The 21,174-nt window shown below is 34.4% G+C and overlaps 1 protein-coding gene across 12 annotated transcripts in view; it reads right to left on the bottom strand.

The window, feature by feature from the left end:
• The window catches only part of GUCY2C (guanylate cyclase 2C), a 140,844-nt gene that overhangs the window by 90,594 nt on the left and 29,076 nt on the right, over nt 1–21,174 (bottom strand). For 7 of the 12 annotated variants that reach the window (XM_086714025.1, XM_086714024.1, XM_086714022.1 and 4 more), the window contains 3 exons: nt 15,911–16,053; nt 8,431–8,522; nt 6,011–6,173 (listed from right to left, as the gene is read on the bottom strand). The gene's annotated coding sequence lies outside the window, so the exon portion shown is untranslated. The other 5 variants (XM_086714029.1, XM_086714033.1, XM_086714026.1 and 2 more) reach the window with 4 other exon arrangements.

Raw genomic sequence — 21,174 nt, 5'->3', positions numbered from 1 at the left:
AAAAAAAAAAAAAAATTGTTTTAGCTATTGTAGTCTTTTATCTCTCCACATAAAATTTAAGGTAATATTGTTTATGCCTTCAGAAAATCTTGCTAATATTTTGATAGAAATATTGGGGAGGACTGATAGTTTTAAGATGTTGCATCTTCCAATCCATGAATACATGTCTCTCCATTTACTTAGATCTTACTTGATTTCTTTCATTAGAGTTTTGTAGTTTTCAGTCCACAAGGAATATGTGTGCTTTGTTAGATTTACACCAAAGTATTTATTTTTTGAGTGATTATGAGCAGTATTGTAATTTAAAGTTTAATCTGTTTTTTTCTCTTCACCTTTCAGAGCCTTCTTTTGTTTGTTTTATATATAATGTCCAAGGTTTTTGGTGTACTTACCAGGGAACAAGTACATTCTATCCTACCTTCCTGGAACTGAAAGCCTACCATTGAATTTTGTCTTTAATTTTCTTCCTTTACCTCATGACTATATTGGTTCCCAGATCCTCAGTTCATAGCTTGCCCAGGTGGGAAGGCCAGATAATTCCCCCCCCCGCCCAGGCCAGCTCATTTTTATATGGCACTCAATTAACTGAGCAATAAACAGTTAATGACCTGATATGGCAGGAACTGCTGTCCAATTTCGTGAGGGAAAAAGGAAGGTGGTTAGCCTTAAGTGTTGGTATCGGCCCAGTGCAAAGCTGTTTTGTGTGTATGAGAGTTAAAGAAAGGTAATAATGAGGAAAGTGTACGATACATATTTATCTGTATACCTTCTCTACACTACGGAAGGAACACTTGAATTGTGAATAATGCAAGTATCTTATTCTGTCAAGAAGTTCTATTATTTAGTCTAATTTATATATGAAACAGAAAACCAATTTCGTGTCAACGGTGTAACAACAATGCAACCACTAGAAGATGAAAGGAAAAAGAAGACAACTTCATACGTCGGTATCTAACTTTCTGTACGTTTTTTCCAGAATCAAATTAAGGTAGGTGATGAAAGCTTTGATTTCATAGCACAATGCTTTGTGGAAAGTTACTTAAATAATTTATACCTAGAATTACTTATTAACTGTCAAAACAACCCAGTCAAGGAAAGAATAAACCCAGCTTAGTGTACGTAAAAAATGATGGATTCATAATAAACAAAGTTTACTATACTGAAATGAGATACCAATTAGAGGTTAGCTCATGGAAATATTTAATACATAGTCAACTGCCACAAAAGTGTCTCATTTTTCACTGTAACGTGGCACATTTTCTTTCTCTTTCTGTTGGCAGCAGAAGAAAGCTGAAAAGGATGTGGGAACAGTAAATACCATAAAAAAATATAAGAGAAAGGTTGCTGGGAAGACTCCCAACTGCTGGGAGAAGGAAGAAAATGACAGAAGTTTAAAAGCACCCATTTAAATTTCATCTCTCAGTTGCTAAAGATATCTATAATGACCTTAAGTCCCTTCCTTTTTCCGCCCAGAAGCATAATTTATTCCTGGATCCGCTGATTCTGAACATGAGCTTCTGGGGAGGCATGGCTCCTGCCCGGTTCCAGGGGTGACCCCTGAGTGGCTGATTGAGCTGTGGTAGCTCCACTGCCTTTGTTATCATTACTTGAGGCCCGGCCACGTGATACAATTTTGGTCAATGAGATATGTGGGGAGGTCTTTCAGGGACCTCGCCAAAGTTTTCTTTGCTCTTAAAGAAGAGTAGGAGGGAAACGATGGTCTCTCTCTGACTCCAGACATCAGCCTGTCCAGGTGACATACCTGGACCTGCCACAGCCATCTCACCACTGCCTGAGATGAAGCCAGCACTGATGATGCCACTGCGCCGCCAACCCCAGTGCCACTGTACCTTCGTATGTCATGTTATGTCAGGTGCTTACTTCCTTATTGTTTAAGATACTTTGACTTGGGTGTTCTTACCAATTGACTCAGTTTCCAAACCTACTTTGCTTCAATACAGGAGGCTGTGGTATATGCAACAAGTAAATCACCTGTAGGCAGAGGAGCCAGTAGGTGAGTTAAGAGAACACTATGTTATTGCTAGAGAGCAGTAACACTGGGAACTCTTTCTTGGTGGCGGAATATTATGTTGCTTTTTTCCTTTTTAACTTAAGTTTTTAATCTTCTAGAATCCCCTCTTCATTTATTCATCCATCCATTCATGAATTCATTCGTTCACTCACTCACTCACTCACTCATCCATTATTCATTCAATATGTATCAACACCAAGGAAGATCCTGGTGGCCATTCCAACATTTTAAATAATTTTCAGAATGTTCAAACTCTTCTTATTTTCCAGGGCCAGGAAACAAAGGGCCATGGACACATAAACCGCATTTTCTAAAATGATCTCCCCACATTTTTCTCCAAATCAAAAGAGGATATATTTTCCATCTTAAACAAGAATCTGGGCACTGGGGTGACTTAGTTGGTTAAGTGTCTGACTCTTGATTTTGGATCAGGTCATGATCTCATGGTGGGGAGATCAAGCCCCCCCCCCCCAAACAGGCTCTGTGCTGGGCATAGAGACTGCCTAAGATTCTCTCTCTCCCTGTCCCTCTGCCCCTCCCTTGCTTGTACTCTCTCTCTCTCAGAAAAACTTCCTTTTGTTTTAATGGAGTATCAGACTAATAATCAAACACTAATAAAGTGTTCTTGCAAGATTTTAGCATTTAGAGGATTTGCCTGTTCTGATTGCTGATTCAATCCTCTGATTGAACTGTGTTATTCTGATGAATCTCAGTCACGTTTCATATAGCTTAAAAAGAAACACTACTTTAAACTAACAGGATACATATTTATAGAAAAGATAGTTGTGTGTAAAAAATTTACGTTGGTTAAAAGAAGAAAATAAAAATTCTCTAAAATCTTGCCATAAAAAGATAAACACCATTAAGATTTCAGTGTACATCATAAGATTTTTCCATACAGAAACACATATAAATATATATTTTTCTATCGATAGACTACTTATCTAAATACACACATGATTTTGAAACTGTTTTCACTTGGTAAATTGCAAACATTTAAAAATTTATATATTTATATCTCTCTATATATACCTAAATACATATATATGTATATATATTTAGCTATATATGTGTATATATATATAATTTTGTAAATATATATAAATTTGTACATTTATATGTATATAAATATATATTCATATACCTCTATCATTTTCAGGGGTTGAAAATTACTTATTTAACTGATTCCTTGTTATTGGAAATTTAAATTGCTTCCAATTTTTCACTATTATGTATGCTTCAGATCCTATTTATTTTTCTGACCTCACATGTACACTCTTCACCTTGCCCTCTGTGTGCCGAATGCATTGTACTTTCATCAATTTCTTAAATACTCTCTTTCCTCAATAAAAAGTTAACTCTGGGAGGGTAGAAACAGCATTGTTCTTTTGTTCATCCCAAGAGCTCTCCATATTTACTAATAGCACAGAAATATGACTTTTCTTCCATGCCATATCACATGACACCTGAAATGTAGCTGCTTATATAGTCTATTACCCACCCCACTTAGCTCAACCCTCAAATTGCTGTATAAGACTAAGGTTGCCTTGACTAACACCAACAGACACTAATTATTATCATCACCCTTGCTGCAATTGCCGATGAATATCGTTTTTTCTTTTCATGCGTTTTGCCAGTTAATTAATTCTGATCTACCTCGGTAGTAAACTTACCTTTTTGATAATCCACGAATTATGGGGAAAATATAAGTGACATTTTTGTTGATGTTGGTACAGTATCAGTTTATGTGTCACTCAGCTGCAACTAAATTAGGTATAAATTTTTGAATAACGTCCTTTATTTGTTGATTAAAAGTAGTCAGCACTTTGATGTTGAAGAGAGAAGAAAGTCCTACACTATAAATTTTTGAATAACGTCCTTTATTTGTTGATTAAAAGTAGTCCTACACTTTGATGTTGAAGAGAGAAGAAAGTCCTACACTGGTTTTTAGAGGTAATATAAACAATTTCACATGAAGTGTCAATATAATACAATGAAAGTAATTGTGTAAATTCCCTTCATAATTTCCATTTCTTCCCTCAATTACATTGATATTTAATGTGAAATTATTTATGTTACCAAGTTAATGTTAAATTAAAATCTGGATTTAATATCTGGGGTTTAATGTGCCATCTTTCTCAGATGGACTCTCCAACCAGAATTATAGCCTCTTACAGATTTTCATGGCAAAAGTCTGCGCTGTCAATGACTGAAATATAGTTGACAACAGGTAGTGAGCCCAAATCTACCATCTGACATGGGTCATCCTCCAATTCTGTTTGAATGCAAGAGCCTTCGTAGATTCATCTATGGCTCTTTCAGAGGATCTAGAGTCACTGAAGGTGCTAAGCTGTGAAGTTATCTGACCCTGGGACAGAATCACGTTGATGCAGTTCTTCTAATTTCATTATATTCTAATTCTTGAATATACATCGTATCTCCAAATCAGTGAAAACAAAAAAAGATAAACATATGGTCCTTCTAGAATTCAAAACTTGGATTCATACCTGGGATTTAATGTGGCACAATATTCACATTAATCTCCGACTTGGGGCACCTGGGTGGCTCAGTCGGTCAAGCGTCTGACTCTGGCTCAGGTCACGACCTTGTGGTTCGTGAGTTCAAGCCCTGCATCAGGCTCTGTGCTGACAGCTCAGAGCCTGGAGCCTGCTTCAGATTCTGTGTGTCCATCTCTCTCTGCCCTCTCCTGCTCACGCTCTGTCTGTCTCTCTCTCAAAAATAAATAAACATTAAAAAAATTAATCTCCAGCTAGAATCATAGATTGCTTCATTTATTTCTTCCTGGCAACAATCTCTTTGTTTGCTGAGTAACAAATTTTGCTGGAAAGGCCAAATCTACCATTGAACAGGAAATTAGTCTCTTAATAGGTCAGAATATACATAACTTTACCAAAGACGATGGCTTTTTGAAAAGATCTAGACAGATTCAAGGTATTGGACTGGGTTGTATCTACCCTATGAGGCAGTACTGGAAATACTTCTGAAATATTAAATATGCAGATAATTAATGACCAGAGGAAATTAAAATTCATTGTAAATAGTTCACAGATAACAATAAAAGGGAAATTTTATATACTTCTGGGTAATTACTACATCACTCTCATTTAAATCATGAATTGTTATGTTTCTCCAAGTGGATCTTTTTTAAAAAGTTAACAAAGTAATATGAGTGTATGGTAGCAAATCAAATAGAAAAAAAAAATCTTATGTCACTGCTTTGCAAATTGAGACTGTTATTGCCTCTTTCACTGCCTCTATGCTTCCTGCATATCTTTCACTTCATCTGTGTAAAAGTTATATTGTCAAGATTGCTAATCTGTCTCTTCTATGCTGCAAAAACAAAGAAAAAGACTCACTGTATCACTACTATAAGAATCTAGGTTCCAGTACCAACTTTCCAGGAAACCACCTGCCTTATGGATACAAATGAGATTATCTACATTCCTCACATTACTCGAGCTTAAGATACATGAAAAGGTAAATTTTATGGTTAAATAGAGTTGACATACCTAGCTTACATCTAGAGCTGGTACTACATATTTGTGTTTTCATTCTAGAAAAAGTTATAGTATTTAATTATATGGTATCAACTGCTTGGATTATTTTGGCCGAATTAATTAATTATTTCAATCGAATTACCGGTAAATCTTATGAAATGCTCATGTTAACGTCATTCTTTTTATCTCAAGGAAGGGTTCCCTTTTAGCAAATTGAAAGATCAACTTAAATACCTTAAATGTTCATTTGAGAATAGTGCATCTGTTTCCATATACCTAGATGATACAGATATCTTTGTCTACAGTTGATTCTCCAGTGCTCACTCCGGCAGCACGTATACAGTTGATTCTCCAAACTACAATGAGAGAAAAGAACTACTGCTGCATGGGCATAAACCGATATAAACACTTACTGAGTTATTCAGTTGTTATTTTTGAAGCTTAAAGTTTCGATCTTTACCTGGAATTTGTTTTGCCAGTGTAAGCAGGTGAGTGTCCAGGTCGAACAACAGCAACTTTTCTCTCTTCATGACCCATTCTTCTCAGTTGGTGGATGACACAATGGCCACAGCCCAAGGGGTACCCAGATCCGTGATCCACCAGGGTTCAGTCTCTTTTCGGGTCTGAATACAAGGGATTTTATCAAAGTCACTCATGAAAGATCCATCAATAGCTTGTCAGGATATATCAAAGGATCACGGAGATTGTTGGGTAGATGTTTCCCCTGAGATAGCATTGGACCTTAAATGCCAAAGTGATAGCCAAAGTGAGCTATACACCAAAAGAAAAGTGCAATGTACTGCTGGCAGAATGGGAAGTGATTTTTTTTTTAAGGGGAAGTAATGGGGAAAAATATTTCCATTTCTTGAAAAGTTGATATATAAACTATACCTCATATCTATTGATCTGGCTAAAATGTACCATTGTTACTATTATTATGAATTCAAACTACCAGTCATCTCCTGATTCTCTACAAATGGCTTCATGCAAAAGAGAATTGATTCCCATGATTCATGTTTAGATTCCAAGTTTTAAATTAATTCTGTTGTCAGAATATGGCTTGGGACGAATGGCAATTTTAACGGTTTTCTACATTGCTTCTGATATTTCCTATTTATAGTATAAGCAAGGGAAAGAAAAGTGATATTTTATGTGATCTTTATTTCTATTGCCTCCCTTACATATTTATTTTTCTGATCATTAACCACAGATACTGTTATAGAAATGGACTTAACATTAAAGGTTATTTTAGTCAAAGAAAAGATTTATTACATTATAAAGGTATGTTCACTGAGTATTTTTAATCCTAAGATAATTTTGACTTCTAGGGATAAGAAATTAAGTAGATAAAGAAAGACAATCACTAAATGAGAGGTTTAGGTCTTGTTTGTACAATGAAGTGTGGTCTTCTATGCAGAAGTACAAAATGAGTTAACTTAATTTTTTTCTGATTTTACTAATTTTATATTAAAAGTTAATATATGAATTCATGGCTATTCAGTGCAGCATCTATGGATGAAAAAATAAAAATAAATTTTTTACCCCTTCCTAAATACCACCCCTCTTCTCAAAGTAGAAATGACTAATAGTTAAATTCTTTCAGGTCTCTTTTATATTTATATTTAGGTATTTTTCTATTTACCCTTATTTCCACTTTCTACCCATAATTCCCTTTCTAATTATGCCAAGAAATTTTTTCCCCTGAAGGAACAATACCATATTCAAAAAATTGGCAGTATATTTACTTAGCAAGCAGATGTATTAGATGGATGCTACCTTTGCATGTATCAATATTCAAGTTACTTAGCCAAAGTAGGATAATTGTATACAATAAATTATTTTTAGCCAGTGGCATCTTAAATCATTTTGAAGTGTTCTAGTAAGTGAATTGATCTGCCGAAATAATGGATCAGTCTTTGACAAAATGTGTATAGTTAAAAAAGGAAAATAAAAATGGTGATGATAACAACTCAAAAAATGTTCCAAGTAAAGCCAAATAGTCAAATCGAACATAAGTAAAATATCTTTTTTTTTGCTCTTTGCGATTTATTTGCAGCAAAACATCTTCCCAGTCCCTCTAAACTTGGTTAACAATATGATTTATAGTTTTTTGGTAATTAATTTATCAATTAGGTTTTGCTTTATAGTTTTTAAATAAGAAATATAAGCATAAAAAGTAAATTATCTCATTGTTTGTTGGCATTTATTTAAGCAGCATGAACTACAGAAATAAACTAATACAGGGAATCTATGAGAAATTTTTCCCTTCACTCAAATATGAGAAGTCCTAGGTTCATATAATCTTTAACAAAAATAAATCGACAAGTGGAAAATATAAAACAAGAAAGAAAATACTGAATAAATAAGACAACAGAGGAAATGGACAGTGAAGAGAAATGAAACAATACTCTGAGGAAGATTATGAAGTTAGAGTCGCAGCATCGTTAGATATTTCAATTTGCATATTGTTTAATATGAAGAATGTTGTCTTCCCCTCTGTACTTCATGATATAATGAAATAACTGAATAAAAATAAGGAAATGTCATGGGGTGCCTGGGTGGCTCAATAGGTTAAGCGTCTGACTCTTGGTTTCAGCTCAGGTCAGGATTTCATGGTTCATGAGTTCAAGCCCCTGTATGAGGCTCTGCACTGAAGGCATGGAGCCTGCTTGGGATTCTGTCTCCCTCTCTGTGCCCCTCCCTTGTTCACTATCTCTCTATCTCTCAAAAATAAATAAACTTAAAAAAAATAAATGAAATGTCCTATTAATCAGGAAAATATATGTAACACCCACTGACCCATGTGGCTTTTGATATAGGCAAAACTGGGCATGGAACAAAGACTTGCATCTCACACAAAGTTGAGGATATGTTTCTTACCTGGAGTGTTGACAATCACCTATCTTCCTCTCATTCTCCCACATCTAACAGATTCTAATTTTCCAGGTTCTACAGACTCAATGATGGCATATCTGAAGAGAAAAAAAGTTAATTCCAGGCTTGATTTTGTTAGTGTGATTAAAGAAATCACATAAATGAAATTAGAAATCAATGAAGTGTCAATAAAATACTTTGAAATCAGTTGTTCTATTCTTTCCTTATCTGGTAGTTGGAAAGCAATGACTGAATTCATAACAGTTATTATGACTATTATGGCAATTTTACAGTCAGCATTGGTTTTCTGGCATCGACAGCTTCACTTTTCTCCAGCTACATTTTATAAATGATGTCCATTGTCTTCACTTCTTTGGTAAGTTATTTTACTACGAAAAAAAAATCACTGATGCTTATTACTTCGCAACATCTTTCTATACATACATAAATTATTTCTACAAAATGTCAGATGTTATTTGGTAGCATGAATTTTTACAAAATAAACTCAATAATAAACATATAGTTTATTCCAAACCCCCTAACAAACTTCCTTCTGCAGTTTGGGGGGATTGTATTAAATGTATAGAATAATCTATAATAATTTGTTTGTTTATAGTATCAGATATTTTTGAAAAAGATCAAGGTACATCATTTAAAGTATTCAAATCATTCAAGTATTTGAGAGGTCCTAGGTTGGTATAGTTTTGAGTTGATGTCCCTCCATAAATTTAATTTAAAAATATCCATGTTCAATATATTTTGTATTAATTTTCTCCCAAGTATTAAAATTATTTGTTGCTGTTGAAAATGGGATTTTTTTCTCTTATTTATGCTTTCATTATATGTTCCAATTGATTATTATTTATATCTAACAACATATTACTTATTGTATTTTAATTTTTAACAAGTCAGAATATTGAATGATCTTATTTTTCCTAGTTGTTTTTAACTTGATTCCTTTGGTTTTGTAGATTTACAATGACATAATCTGAAAAGCTACTTTGCCCTCTTCCTTGCAGAATTTTATGTCTCTAATTCATATCACCTGGCTAATTGCATAGACTAGTAATTTCAGACACTGTTAAGTGACAATTGGTGATTTAAGTAACATGTATTTTGTTTTAGTTTTCTTCCCAGTATTTAAACTTCAGACAAAGAAAAATTTTAAAGCAGGTAGAGAAAAGAATTCTCACATACAAGGGAAATGCCATAGGGCTTTTCAGTGGATTTCTCAGCAGAAACCTTTCAGGCCAGGAAAGAGTGGGATGATATAATCAAAGTGCTGAAAGAAAAAACCTGCCAAACAAGAATAGTTTACATAGCAAAGTTGTCCTTCAAAAATGAAGGAGAGATAAAGACTCTTGAGATACACACAAAACGGGAGAATTTATGATCACTAGACCAGCATTACAAGAAATACTGAAAGCAGTCCTTAAAGCTGAAATATAAAATACATTGGTAAAGGTAAGTATAGCATTAAATTTAGAATATTTTAATACTGTAATATAATAGTATGTTAATCACTTAACTTTAGTATGAAGACCAAAAAACAAAAGTATTAAAAATAACTATAGCTACAATAATTTGTTAATGGACACACAATATAAAATAATGTAAGTTGTGGGCGCTTGGGTGGTTCAGTCAGCTAAGTGTCCGACTTTGGCTCAGGTCATGATCTCACAGTATGTGGGTTCGAGCCCCATGCCAGGCTCTGTGATGACAGCTGGGAGCCTGGAGCCTGCTTCTGATTCTGTGTCTCCCTCTCCACCCCTCCCCTGCTCACACTCTGTCTCTCTCTGTGTCTCAAAAATAAATAAATATAAAAAGATTAAAGAAATATACGTTGTGACAACAAAAACATAAAATATGCAGGGAGAAGTAAAAGAGAATAATTTTTGTAAGTAATCAAAGTTACATCATTATTTGCTTAAAATATACTATTATATCTATGTTATGTTATGATGTTAAAATGGTATGTAAACCCTATGAATCACAAAGCAAAAACCTACAGTAGGTACAAAAGATAAAGAGAAGGTAATCAAAGCATATTGCTACAGAAAATCATCAATTCACAAAGAATGACAAGAAGAGAAAAAAACGAAACAAAGGAACTGCAAAACTAATAAGATGTCACTAGTAAGTCCTTAAAAATTGATAATTACTTTAAATGTAAATGAATTGGTTTCTCTAATCCAAAGAGTGGCTAAAAAGATTACAATGACAAAAAAAAAAAAAAGCCAACTATATTCTGCCTATAAGAGACTCACTTCAGCTTTAAAAACACACAGACTCAAAGTGAAGGAATGGAAAAAATTTCCATATAAATATTACAAATAAAAGAGAAAAGAGATAGCTATACTTCTATTAGACAAAATAGACTTTAGGTCAAAAACTCAAACAAGAGAAAAAGGTCACTGTATAATGATAAAGGGGTCAATTCAGAAGGGGACTTGACAACTGTAAACACATATGCATACAACATTGGAACGCCTAAATATATTAAGCAAATGCCAACAGATTTGAAGGGAGAAGTAGCCAACAATAGAGTAATAGTAGGGGACTTCAATACCCCACCTTCAATAATGAACAGATCATCCAGGAAGAAAATCAATAAGGAGACATTGGACTTGAACTATACTTTAGACCAAATGAATCTAATGGATAAATATAGAAGGTTCCATCCAACAGCATTCTCCAGGATAGATGATGTTATGTCAGAAAACAGGTCTTAGCAAATTTAAAGATTCAAGTCATTCCAAGTATCTTCTCCAACCACAACAGTATGGAACTAGAAATAAATAACAGAAAGAAAACTGGAAAACTCATAAATATGTGTAAGTTGCTCATTCCTAAGCAACCTATGGGCCAAAGAAGAAATCAAAAGGAAAATCATAAATATCTTGAATCAAATGAAAGTGGAAACACAAATGAAGGTGGAAATACCAAAACTTATAGATACAGCAAAAGCTGATCAAAGGGTGAAGTTTATAGCAATAAATACCTATTTTTAAAAAAAGAAAGATCCCAAATCAACAAACTAACTTTACACCTCTAGAAACTAGGAAAAGAAAAAGAAACTAAATCCAAATTTAGCAGAAGGAAGGGAATAACAAAGATTAAAAAATAGAAAAGATCATTGAAAGTAAGAGTTGGTTTTTTGAAAAGAAAAATAGAATTGACAATTTTAGCTAAGCTAAATAAGAAAAGAAAAAAATGAAGTAAAATTAGAGAGAGGAGGTATTACAACTGATACTGCAGAAATACAAAAGATTGTAAGAGACCATTATGAACATTATACACCAACAGATTGGATAACCTTAAAGAAAAGGATAAATTACTGGAAACATACAACCTAGCAAGACTGAATCAGGAAGAAATAGAAAATCTGAACAGACCAAGAACAAGTAAGGAGATTAAATCAATAGCCATAAACCTCCCAAGAAAGAAAAGCCCCGATCAGATGATTTCACTGGTGAATTCTATGAAACACGTGAAGTACTAATACCAATCGTCACACTCTTCCAGAAAATTGAAGAGGAGGGAACACTCCCAGACTCACAAAGCCAGCATTACCCTGACACCAAAGCCAGATAAGGGCACTACAAGAAAAGAAAACTGAAGGCTAATATTCCTGGTGAATCCAGAGGCAAAAATTTTCAACAAAATACTAACAAACCAACAGTACATTAAATGAATCATACACCATGATCAAGTGAGATTTATCCCTCGCATGCAAGTATGGTTCAATACATGCAAATCAATAAATGTAATATACCACATTAATAGAATGAAAAATAAAAAGTCACCTTAGGATCATCTCAACAGATGCAGAAAAAGCATTTGACAAAATTCAACATCTTTTCATGGTTAAAACTCTCAACAAATTTGGTATAAACAGACCCCAACATGATAAAGGCCACATACGACAAGCTTATGGCTAACATTATACCATGGTGAAAGCTGAAAGCTCTTCTTCTAAGATCAGGAACAAGACAAGGGTGCCCACTTTCACCAATTTTATTCAACATAGTACTGGAATTTCTAGCTAGAGCAATTAGGTAAGAAACAGGAATAAAAGGCATCCAAACTGGAAAGGAAACAATGTAATATTCTTTCAGTTTGCAGATGATATGATCTTATATAAAGAAAACTCCTAAAGGCTCCACCAAAAAACTGTTAGAACTAATAAACAAATTCAGGAAAGTTGCAGGACACAAAATCAACATACAAAAACCAGTTGCATGTCCATGCACTAACAACAAACTATCTGCAAAGGATATAAAGAATAAAAAAAAAAAAGGATATAAAGAATATAATCCTATTTATAGTGGCATCAAAAACAATAAAATACTTAGGAATAAATTTGATCAAGGAAGCAAAAGATCTATACCCTTAAAACTATAAAACACTGATGAAAGAAATTAAAAAATGATGCAAATGGAAAGATATCGTTTTGTTGGATCAAAAGAATTAATATTGTTAAAATATGCATTCTACCCCAAATCTTCTATAGATTCAATGCAATCAAAATTCCAATGGCACTTTTTCACAGACATAGAAAAAAAAAAAATATATATATATATATATATTCCAAAATTTGTATAGAACAACAAAAGACCTCAAATAGCAAAAGCAGGAGGTATCACACTTCCTGATTTCAAACTATATTACAAAGCTATAGTAATCCAAACAGTATGGTACTGGAATAAAAACCAATGCATTGGCCAAACAAACAGAACTGAGAGCACAGATTTGATGCATGTATGATCAACCAATATTTGAAAAGGGAATCAAGAATACTTGATGGAGAAAGATTAGTCTCTTCAATAAATGGTGCTGGGAAAACTGGATATTCACAGGAAAAATAACGAACTTGACCCCTATCTCACACCACACACAAAAATTAAGATGGATTAAAGACTTTAAGGTAAGACCTGATAATGTAAAACTTTTAGAATAAAACAGAGAGAAAAGGCTCCTTGACATTGGTCTTGGCAATGATTTTTGGATGTGACACCAAAACCACAAGTGACAAAAGCAAAAATAAACATCAACTACACAGCTTCTGCACAGAAAAAAATAAAATAAAATCAGTCAATCAAGAAAGAAAATGAAAAGGCCATCTATAGAATGAAAATATTTACAAAAAAGTTATCTGATAAGGGACTGGTATCCAAAATACATAAAGAACTCTTACAGCTTAATAGCAAAAAAATAAAACCCCAAATAATCCATTTATAAAATAGGGGGGGAACCTGAAAAGACATTTTTCTAAAGAAGATATCCAAATATCTAACAGGTACATGAGAAGATGCTGAACATCACTAACCATCAGGGAAATGAAGATCAAAACCATAATGAGATACCACCTTATGCCTGTTAGAATGGCTAGTATCAAAAAAACAAGAGATAACAAGGGTTGGGGAGGATGTGGAGAAAAGGGCATACTTGTGCTCTGTTGGTTGGAATATAAATTGGGGAAGCCACATAGAAAACAGCATGGAAGTTCTTTAAAATATTCAAAATAGAATTACCATATTATTGTGACTTTATTAAATTGACATCTGTGAAGTACAGCCCTGGGATGTCAGATGGTGAGCTACGCTTCCACAAAAGACCACAGAGAATTAAAACAGAATACTTTACTACTCACAGGTTTCAGGGAAAGTACACAGCATGCCTCGAGGGGCCACATGGGAAGTCAAGGCCTGGTGTAGGCAGAGAGTGGCAGAACCTAGGGCACTTGCTTACAGAAAGATCCTGGTCTAAGGCCAGATTGGTCTATTCAAACCACAAGAGTAGGGTTTTGGTTAGCTTTGCAGGGGTTTTATCTAAGGAGCACATAAAGGAAAGGCCCCAGGAAGAGGGGAGATTTTTATCACAAGGCCATTGAGGAAAGTCACCATAGGAACTTACATTTAGTTATGACTGTCTGCTGCTATCTGAGGCAGAAACTTGCATGAGGAACTAATGTCAGTTTAAGGCCTCTGCAGTCTGCCTGGCCAAACAAGATGGATGCCCAGGCAGCAATATTATGGAGTAGACTTGCTAACCTCTTGATATATGTTATTCAGCAATCCTATTTCTGGGTATGCATCCAAAGAACATGAAATCACTATCTCAAAGGAACATCTACACTCCCATGTTCACTGTCGCATTATTCACAATACCCAAAACATGGAAACAACCTAAGCTGCCACTGATGAATGAATGGGTAAGGAAAATACCTACAATGGAATATTATTCAGCCATAAAAACAAGGAAATCCTGCTATTTGTGACACATGGATGGATACTGAGGAAATGATGCAGAATGAAATAAGTCAGGGAGAGAAAGACAAATACTGTTTCACCTCATTTATATGTAGAACCTAAAAAAGCCAAACTCATAAAAATACAGAGTAGAATGGAGGTTGCCAAAGGCTGGGTGTCAGAGAAATGGGGAGATGTTGGTCAAAGGGTATAATCTTCTAGTTTTAGATGATAAGATCTGGGGATCCAGTGCACAGCATGATTACAGTTCTCGATACTGTATTATAGACTTGAAAGTTGCTAAGAGAATATAACTTAAATGTTCTCACTATTTAAAAAAAAAGGTAATTATGAGAGTTGATGGATGTATTAAGTAATTTTTTGTGGTAATCATTTTATTTCTTTTGTTTTATTTTTAAATGTTTTATTTATTTTTGAGAGACAGAGAGAAAGAGAGAGAGAGAAAGAGAGAGTGACAGAATGTGAATGAGGGAAGGGCAGAGAGAGACAGGGATGGAGGTTCTGTGCTGAGCGGACAGCCTGATGGGGGTATCAAACTCACGAACTGTGAGATCATGACCTGAGCCAAAGTTGGATGCTTAGCCAAACTGAGCCACCCAGGTGCCCCTTTGTGGTAATCATTTTACAATGTATACATGTACCAAATAATCACACTGTACATGTTAAACTTACATAGTGTTACAGTTCAGTTCTATCTCAATAAATCTTGTTTAACAAAAATCTATTAAAAGTAGCTGATTTGTGATGAGTTACCAAGAGATCTGGGTGGAAGGGCCACTTACTATATCTTTTTATAAAAATTTTTTTAACATGATCATGTATTAAATTTTCCAAACAAAAAACATTACATAAACATAGTAGGCAAAATAATATTTTGTATATGAGTGACTGAAAAAGTGCTTTAACTCAACCAGTGACTACAATATTAAAGAAGAAAGTAGCATTTAAATATATGAGTAGAAATATTCTACTATTGCTTACTTTAAAAATAAAGTTTAACAAAAAAAATTTTCATTAGGTCAGTGACCCTCCAAAATATTGATTCAATCATTTTTGAAAAATAAGTTTCCTTAAATACCTAAGATTTAACTTCTCCCAGTTACCAGGTGAGTCTCCAATCAGTCATGGCTTTATTAGTCTCCTCCTGACAGCAGTCCCTTAGGTTGATAATCACACTGTTTCCTGTCTCTGTAGATCCCAGATCTACCACCTACCAGGGGTCAGCCTCCAGTCACATTTGAATATAGGAGCCCTTGTCAAAGTTACTTGCTGGAGAGCCATCCACTGCTTTCTTGGGTTCCCAAAGATCTTGTGGTGCTGGACTGAGTGGCTGGCTTCCATTTTGATAGGACTGAATCTGAGAAAAAGACAAGCAATGTGAGAATACCATCTAGTTGTATCATGAACTCATTATTCTTATGCAACCCAGTGTTGATGCCAATACACTCTGATATATACCATGAATAACAGGTAAAATAGTTACCTGGACCCAACAGATTCTCACTGAGCTCCCTGAATATGGGGCCCATCTATCTTCCTACTTTATTTTCTCTTTCGCAGAGAACCAATCAAGGAGACAAATGAAACACTCTTCTGCAGTTCATTACTCTTAGGCACTTCAGCCCCGTATGTGGAACAAAGTTTCCAAATTTTTTAAAGATCAGGACAAATATAATGTTTTGTAGGTTTAAGAGACTTCTAAATGGATGTGAAGCTCAAAAAGGGAGAAATAAAAGAGGAGGAATATAGTGGCCACAAAGGTATAGCAGTATATAAAAAATAACACATTTTACAAAATAAAGTTCAAATGATATTGTGTTGAATCTCAATCGTTTTGAAAAATAATGAAATTGAAAATATTTCAGAGGAAGAAAGCATAGAAACCAATAGAACTTTCTTCTCCATTGGGAAGAAACTGGGGATCTTCAGATCTGGGAATCAAAAAGCTTCCAGTACCTTCTTCTACCAGCCCTGGCCCAATGACTTGCACTTCACAAAAAGTCAAAAGCTTTCCTTTCCCCTGAATGGTCAGAGTTACATGTTGCTCACTCATTCCCCTAGAGGTGAGACATTGTTCTCTCAGGACCGCGGCAAAAATGGTCATACCTGAAAGGAAAATCGTATTATCTTCATCCATAATGGCTATGACCACATTTTGATTTAGGCTTCTGGATTTGTGTGAAATAATGTTTGTCTTCTCTTGCTTCTATCAATACCTTTCTTAATTTGTTTCAATTCATGGGCAACAGAGAAACTATTCAGACTTGCTATCAATAATATGAATCAATTCAATAGGCTGTCTTCAAATATAATTATTGATTTGTCTTTCACAGAGGCCCTCAGTCTATCACAGAGACAGGTATGCTCATTGCTGATATTCTTTCTTGCTTCCAAAACTGTAAATCCTCCGCTGTACAAAGCTACACTCATAATCACAAACAAGATGCTTTCACTATTTTCTGCCTTACTTATGATTTTCTAAAATGATACCTACCGTTCATCTAACTCTTGAACTTTCAGTTGTTTCAACATCAATTACATATTTTTATGCCTCCTAAGCTGCCAGTTTCAGAAAAAAGTGGCTAGCTACTTTCTTCCGAGTATACTTTGGACTTAGTGCTATTGTAATTCTTATATATACTGTGTGTAGTGTGTATGTGTGTGTGTGTGTGTGTATATAGTATAGTATAGTATTTCCATACTTGCACATTGTTAATTACACCCAAATGCTAAATCATGTCTTTTGAGGAAATTACTAATATTGATTTGAATGGAAGGGTAAGTTACAAAACAGGATTTAAATGTAACAAAAATATGAGTAAATTATAATTACTGGAAACACTCAAAATTCATGTAATTTCATAAGAAAACCATAAATCTTTTTCTACTTAAGATATATCTTAAGAATGAAGTTGAAGTCCAAACCTGAAATTTTAGGTACCATTTGGTACCAAATTCTTCGACTAGAATTCATGGCTCCATTGAGTGCCTCATGATAGTAGTCCCTTAAGGTGGTAATCATTACCACCTCCAGTTTTTGTGGATCCCAGATCCACCTGGAGTCCATCTTCCATAGTGATTAAAAACAGTTCTTGACCAAATCAGTTTCTGGAGACCCATCCACTACTTTCTTAGGGGGATCCCAAGGGACTGTTGGTGCTGACCTTGGTGGCTGATTTCAATTTTGAAAGAACTGGGTGTGGGAAGAAGAGACATGGAATGTCATCCTATAGGATGTAGCACGAATTTGGTACAATTGCATAATCAAGAGTTCACTCTATCACAGTCTAACACATCCCATGAAAACCGGGGAGATGTTAAACCTAGCCCATCCTGTTCTTATTTGATTTATTTAAAGTGAAACCATTCTGCCATTTCTACATCTTAATCTCATTCAAAACAAATTTCTACAATATATTCCCATTCAATTCTAAATTTTAAAAAACATAAAATTTAATGTTCTGGACACTTATGCCCCATGTTCTTGTGTAACAAAAAAAGCACAGCTGAGTGAAGGTCAAACGCATACTCTCGAAATAGAAGCCTACATAAAATAATTCCCTACAATATCAAATTCAAATTAAACCTCCTAAATAGCATTGTGGTAAACCTCAATTGCTTCAGAGACTGGAACAAGCCGAAAATATTTACAGACACACACAGAGGCATACTGACCAAAGTAATTTCCTTGTTCTTCAGGGCTCCCTGAGGGGAAAGAAATGGCATTCTCAGAATTGAGTTCCAAAGGGCTTCCAGCATATTCTGCCGTCCTGTGACCCATTGGTTGTTTTGCACTTCACAAAACAACAGAAGCCCTGTTCTCCCGTTAATGATCACATTCACGTATCCTCCTTTCTTTCCTCCACAGTTGAAAGCCTCTGTTTCCCCAGGGCTCAGGAAAGAAATGGTTGACACCTGAATGTAAAACTGCATTGTCACCATGGATAATTCTTAAGTGATTATTTTGGCCTGGATTATTTGTTTATGCTCTTTGACAATGTTAATTAATAATTGTGTTTCCTCCGCCATTTCAAGTATTAGTTTTTTATTTTATTTCAATTTACTCATTAGGCACACAGAAATATTCCCAGACCATCTGTCAAAAATATGGTTCAATTCAGAACACTCTTTTTTAAATTTTTAATTTTTTTCTTTTTTTAAGTGTTTATTTATTTTGAGAGGGGGCTAGGGGCAGAAGGAGAAAGAGAGGAATCCCAAGCAAGGTTCCATGCTCAGTGTGGATCCTGACAAGGGACTTAATCCCACAACCCTGGGATCATGATCTGAGTTGAAATAAGGAGTCAGTCACTCAACCGATTGAGCCACCCAGGCGCCCCCAGAACACTCTTTTAAAATAGTTATTGGTTGTATTTTTCCAGCAAGTTCATGGGCTGTCAAGTATTTTGAAGAAAATTCTATTCATCCCTAATCCTTTTTTTCCCTTATTTATAGATTTATAAAGACTTCACTGCAAAAGAACCAATTCATAGTCAAATAATTACTTAGAAACTTTCTGCACTTTTAATCTTGTTTACAAGTTTCCAGACTGCATAACCATTACTCATTTAGTCCTTGAAAGTTTAATCTGCTTTCAAGCCAAGCACACATTTTTTAATTTCTCTGAAAAAGTTAGTAACTGATATTATCAGGCACAGTTGTTGCCAAATCTTTCTGCTGTATACCACTATGACAGTTCTCATGTTTTTTATATTCTTTAATTTTTTACACATTAGCTTTTTGTCATTAACTGAAATCTAGAGAAAAGAATGCTTTATTCAGCTTTATAGCCTCTGTTACTAGGACAGTCTCTTAAATACAAGAGTTCAATAATATTTTAGAGAAAGTACCTATATTAGTAAAATAAAACATATAGGAACTGATTTTAAATGTAACTTGATGAAATTTATTTCTATGAATACTCTAAAATTTGTATTTGTTTTTATTTTTGCAAAGCCCATAAATGCTTAAGTTCTCTGTTTTAATTTAAGATGAATTTTAAGAATAAAATCTCATCTATTGCTAAGATTTTCCTTCCCTTTGGTAGGTGCTCTCCAATCAGATTCACAGCTTCCCTTGATCTCCTCATGAGAGCAATTTCTTCAATTGAAAATCACCATCATTTGCATTGTCTTTGTGGATCCCAGATCTCCCATCTACCAATGTCAATCTCTCACCATGTTTGAGTACAAGAACCTTTGTCAAAGTAATTTTCTGGAGATCTATCCATTGACTTCTCAGGGGACCTCAAGAAATTCTCAGTCCTAGACTGGTAACTAGTTAGATTTTGATGGAATTGGATGTAAGCATATAAAAGATGATGCAAACAAATTTCAGTTAAAATGCAGACTTCATGTCTATACATGAAATGTAATCAATGAATGACTCTGGTCACTACATACAGTTATGACACCAAATTTGACACTCTGGAAACTGTGTCAAGAGTTGAAGAGTGAGAGATATTTTTGTTTGCAGGGGAAAGACTGAGAGATAAACTGATAGCTCTATTCAAATAGGTTTAGGGTATTTCTTTCACTGAAAGTCAGTGTGACAGAATTAGAATTAGAAGAAATGTTTTCAACATACAAATGTGAAAATTTTTAGGTCACCACAGAGAAAAACTTATATTTTTAATCATGAGCTCTAGCCCATAAAGACATATTATGCCTCAAAACATTGCATATTTACCTTATCTATAAATATTCAAATAGAAGCTAGTGGCTATTTCTTGGAGATAGGGAGAAAATATCACTACATTACAAAATCTGCTAAACTAGAAAAACTGTAAGTATCCATATAACTTTAAAATTTGAAGATTCTTGCAAATTCAATTTTATTTTTTATTTCAATCTTTAAATTTTAAATTGGTGTCAGTTTCTTGCAAGGTCAGTCATAACTATGAAATCACTGTGTTGATTGATTTTTCATGTGAATTGACTATGTTTTTTAATATGTAATTTTTTTTAAATACAAAAAAATCCTTCGTAAATGAAGTTTTGAAAACCTTGAGATTCATGGACACTATCTTGCTATTTAAAAGTTCATTAATAGGGCACCTGGGTGGCTCAGTCGGTTAAGCAACCGACTCTTGACTTCGGCTCAGGTCATGATCTCATGGTTCGTGAGTTCAGGCCCCTGCATCGAGCCCTGTGCTGACAGTGTGGAGTCTGCTTGGGATTCTGTCTCCTTCTCTCTCTGCCCCTCACCCGTTTGCTCTCTATCTCTCTCTCAAATAAAAATAAAAACTTAAAAAAAAAGTAGATTAATAAATCTTCAAATCATTTAACAAAAAAAAAAAATTAGAGAATTCTTTGATGAGATATATTTTCAAAGCTTGGTATCTACCAAACAATACCAGATTCATTGTAAACCTTTGGTGTGAACACAGATCTGCCTCTTCACTATTTAACAGAATATAAGCCTATAATCAGTAAAGACTAAAGTTGAGAACTCATCAGTAGGCCTGTGAACTGGTTAGATA

The sequence above is a fragment of the Puma concolor genome, chromosome B4 (assembly GCF_028749965.1).
Source record: "Puma concolor isolate L17-30 chromosome B4, mPumCon1.1.hap2, whole genome shotgun sequence".
NCBI lineage: Eukaryota > Metazoa > Chordata > Mammalia > Carnivora > Felidae > Puma > Puma concolor.
This window is presented reverse-complemented; position numbering and strand designations above follow the sequence as displayed.